Consider the following 4,766-nt stretch of genomic DNA (forward strand, 5'->3'; position numbering starts at 1 on the left):
CTGGCTATTATAAATAGGGCTGCTATGAACATAGTGGAGCATGTGTCCTTTTTACCGGTTGGGACATCTTCTGGATATATGCCCAGGAGAGGTATTGCTGGATCCTCCGGTAGTACTATGTCCAATTTTCTGAGGAACCGCCAGACTGATTTCCAGAGTGGTTGTACAAGCTTGCAATCCCACCAACAATGGAGGAGTGTTCCTCTTTCTCCACATCCTCGCCAGCATCTGCTGTCACCTGAATTTTTGATCTTAGCCATTCTGACTGGTGTGAGGTGGAATCTCAGGGTTGTTTTGATTTGCATTTCCCTGATGATTAAGGATGTTGAACATTTTTTCAGGTGCTTCTCTGCCATTCGGTATTCCTCAGGTGAGAATTCTTTGTTCAGTTCTGAGCCCCATTTTTTAATGGGGTTATTTGACTTTCTGGAGTCCACCTTCTTGAGTTCTTTATATATATTGGATATTAGTCCCTTATCTGATTTAGGATAGGTGAAGATCCTTTCCCAATCTGTTGGTGGTTTTTTTGTCTTATTGATGGTGTCTTTAGCCTTGCAGAAGCTTTGTAGTTTCATGAGGTCCCACTTGTCAATTCTCGATCTTACAGCACAAGCCATTACTGTTCTATTCAGGAATTTTTCCCCTGTGCCCATATCTTCAAGGCTTTTCCCCACTTTCTCCTCTATAAGTTTCAGTGTCTCTGGTTTTATGTGAAGTTCCTTGATCCACTTAGACTTGACCTTAGTACAAGGAGATAGGAATGGATCGATTCGCATTCTTCTACATGTTAACAACCAGTTGTGCCAGCACCATTTGTTGAAAATGCTGTCTTTCTTCCACTGGATGTTTTTAGCTCCCTTGTCGAAGATCAAGTGACCATAGGTGTGTGGGTTCATTTCTGGGTCTTCAATTCTATTCCATTGGTCTATTTGTCTGTCACTATACCAGTACCATGCAGTTTTTATCACAATTGCTCTGTAGTAGAGCTTTAGGTCCGGCATGGTGATTCCACCAGAGGTTCTTTTATCCTTGAGAAGAGTTTTTGCTATCCTAGGTTTTTTGTTATTCCAGATGAATTTGCAGATTGCACTTTCTAATTCGTTGAAGAATTGATTTGGAATTTTGATGGGGATTGCATTGAATCTGTAGATTGCTTTTGGCAAGATAGCCATTTTTACAATGTTGATCCTGCCAATCCATGAGCATGGGAGATCTTTCCATCTTCTGAGATCTTCTATAATTTCTTTCTTCAGAGACTTGAAGTTTTTATTATACAGATCTTTCACTTCCTTAGTTAGAGTCACGCCAAGATATTTTATATTATTTGTGACTATTGAGAAGGGTGTTGTTTCCCTAATTTCTTTCTCAGCCTGTTTATTCTTTGTGTAGAGAAAGGCCATTGATTTGTTTGAGTTAATTTTATATCCAGCTACTTCACCGAAGCTGTTTATCAGGCTTAGGAGTTCTCTGGTGGAATTTTTAGGGTCACTTATATATACTATCATATCATCTGCAAAAAGTGATATTTTGACTTCATCTTTTCCAATTTGTATCCCTTTGATCTCCTTTTGTTGTCGAATTGCTCTGGCTAGGACTTCAAGTACAATGTTGAATAGGTATGGAGAAAGTGGACAGCCTTGTCTAGTCCCTGATTTTAGAGGGATTGCTTCAAGCTTCTCACCATTTACTTTGATGTTGGCTACTGGTTTGCTGTAGATTGCTTTTATCATGTTTAGGTATGGGCCTTGAATTCCTGATCTTTCCAAGACTTTTATCATGAATGGGTGTTGGATCTTGTCAAATGCTTTTTCCGCATCTAAGGAGATGACCATGTGGTTTTTATCTTTGAGTTTGTTTATATACTGGATTACGTTGATGGATTTCCGTATATTGAACCATCCCTGCATCCCTGGGATGAAACCTACTTGGTCAGGATGGATGATTGTTTTGATGTGTTCTTGGATTCGGTTAGCAAGAACTTTATTGAGGATTTTTGCATCAATATTCATAAGGGATATTGGTCTGAAGTTTTCTATCTTTGTTGGGTCTTTTTGTGGTTTAGGTATCAGAGTAATTGTGGCTTCATAGAATGAGTTGGGTAGAGTACCTTCTGTTTCTATTTTGTGGAATAGTTTGTGAAGAACTGGGATTAGATCTTCTTTGAAGGTCTGATAGAACTCTGCACTAAACCCATCTGGTCCTGGGCTTTTTTTAGTTGGGAGACTATTAATGACTGCTTCTATTTCTTTGGGGGATATAGGGCTGTTTAGATCATTAACCTGATCTTGATTCAACTTTGGTACCTGGTATCTGTCTAGGAACTTCTCCATTTCATCCAGGTTCTCCAGTTTTGTTGAGTATAGCCTTTGGTAGAAGGATCTGATGGTGTTTTGGATGTCTTCAGGATCTGTTGTTATGTCTCCTTTTTCATTTCTGATTTTGTTAATTAGGATGCTTTCCCTGTGCCCTCTAGTGAGTCTGGCTAAGGGTTTATCTATCTTGTTGATTTTCTCAAAGAACCAGCTCCTTGATTGGTTGATTCTTTGAATAGTTTTTCTTGTTTCCACTTGGTTGATTTCACCCCTGAGTTTGATTATTTCCTGCAGTCTACTCCTCTTGGGTGAATTTGCTTCCTTTTGTTCTAGTGCTTTTAGGTGTGTTGTCAAGCTGCTAATGTGTGCTCTCTCTAGTTTCCTTTTGGAGGCACTCAGAGCTATGAGTTTTCCTCTTAAAAATGCTTTCATTGCGTCCCATAAGTTTGGGTATGTTGTGGCTTCATTTTCATTGAACTCTAAAAAGTCCTTAATTTCTTTCTTTATTCCTTCCTTGACCAAGGTATCATTGAGAAGAGTGTTGTTCAGTTTCCACGTGAAGGTGGGCTTTCTATTATTTATTTTGTTATTGAAGATCAGCCTTAGTCCATGGTGATCTGATAGGATGCATGGGACAATTTCAATATTTTTATATCTGTTGAGGCCTGTTTTGTGACCAATTATGTGGTCAATTTTGGAGAAGGTACCATGAGGTGCTGAGAAGAAGGTATATCCTTTTGTTTTAGGATAGAATGTTCTGTAGATATCTGCCAGATCCATTTGATTCATAATTTCTCTTAGTTTCACTGTGTCCCTGTTTAGTTTCTGTTTCCATGATCTGTCCATTGGTGAAAGTGGTGTGTTGAAGTCTCCCACTATTATTGTATGAGGTGCAATGTGTGCTTTGAGATTTACTAAAGTTTCTTTAATGAATGTGGCTGCCTTTGTATTTGGAGCATAGATATTCAGGATTGATAGTTCCTTTTGGAGGATTTTACCTTTGATGAGTATGAAGTGTCCCTCCCTGTCTTTTTTAATGACTTTGGGTTGGAAGTCAATCTTATCAGATATTAGAATGGCTACTCCAGCTTGTTTCTTCATGCCATTTGCTTGGAGAATTGTTTTCCAGCCTTTCATTCTGAGGTAGTGTCTATCCTTTTCTCTGAGATGAGTTTCCTGTAAGCAGCAAAATGTTGGGTCTTGTTTGTGTAGCCAGTTTGTTAGTCTATGTCTTTTTATCGGGGAGTTGAGTCCATTGATATTAAGAGATATTAAGGAAAAGAAATTGGTGTTTCCTGTTATTTTTGATGTTAAAGTTGGCATTTTGTTCTTGTGGCTGTCTTCTTTTAGGTTTGTTGAGGGATTACCTTCTTGTTGTTTCTAGGGCGTGGTTCCTGTCCTTGTATTGGTTTTTTTCTGTTATTATCCTTTGAAGGGCTGGATTCGTGGAGAGATAATGTGTGAATTTGGTTTTGTCGTGGAATACTTTGGTTTCTCCATCTATGTTAATTGAGAGTTTGGCTGGGTATAGTAGCCTGGGCTGGAATTTGTGTTCTTTTAGTGTCTGTATAACATCTGTCCAGGATCTTCTGGCTTTCATAGTCTCTGGTGAAAAATCTGGTGTAATTCTGATAGGCTTGCCTTTATATGTTACTTGGCCTTTTTCTCTTACTGCTTTTAGTATTCTATCTTTATTTAGAGCATTTGTTGCTCTGATTATTATGTGTCGGGAGGTATTTCTTTTCTGATCCAGTCTATTTGGAGTTCTGTAGGCTTCTTGTATGTTCATGGGCATCTCTTTCTTTAGATTTGGGAAGTTTTCTTCTATAATTTTGTTGAAGATGTTCGCTGGTCCTTTGAGTTGAAAATCTTCATTCTCATCCACTCCTATTATCCGTAGGTTTGGTCTTCTCATTGCGTCCTGGATTTCTTGGATGTTTTGAGTTAGGATCTTTTTGCATTTTACATTTTCCTTGATTGTTGTGCCGATGTTCTCTATGGAATCTTCTGCACCTGAGATTCTCTCTTCCATCTCTTGTATTCTGTTGCTGATGCTTGCATCTATGGTTCCAGATTTCTTTCCTAGGGTTTCTATCTCCAGTGTTGCCTCATTTTGGGTTTTCTTTATTGTGTCTACTTCCCTTTTTAGGTCTAGTATGGTTTTGTTCATTTCCATCATCTGTTTGGATGTGTTTTCCTGTTTTTCTGTAAGGACTTCTACCTGTTTGATTATGTTATCATGTTTTTCTTTAAGGATTTGTAACTCTTTAGCAGTGTTCTCCTGCAATTCTTTAAGGGATTTTTGTGCTTCCTCTTTATTGTCTTCTTCCTTTTTAGCAGTGTTCTCCTGCATTTCTTTAAGTGTGTTATTAACGTCCTTCTTGAAGTCCTCTATCATCATCAGGAGATATGCTTTTAAATCCGTGTCTAGCTTTTCCGGTGTGTTGGGGTGCC

The sequence above is a fragment of the Mus caroli genome, unplaced genomic scaffold (genome assembly GCF_978045245.1).
Source record: "Mus caroli unplaced genomic scaffold, Mus_caroli_1 scaffold_11, whole genome shotgun sequence".
Taxonomy (NCBI): Eukaryota; Metazoa; Chordata; class Mammalia; order Rodentia; family Muridae; genus Mus; species Mus caroli.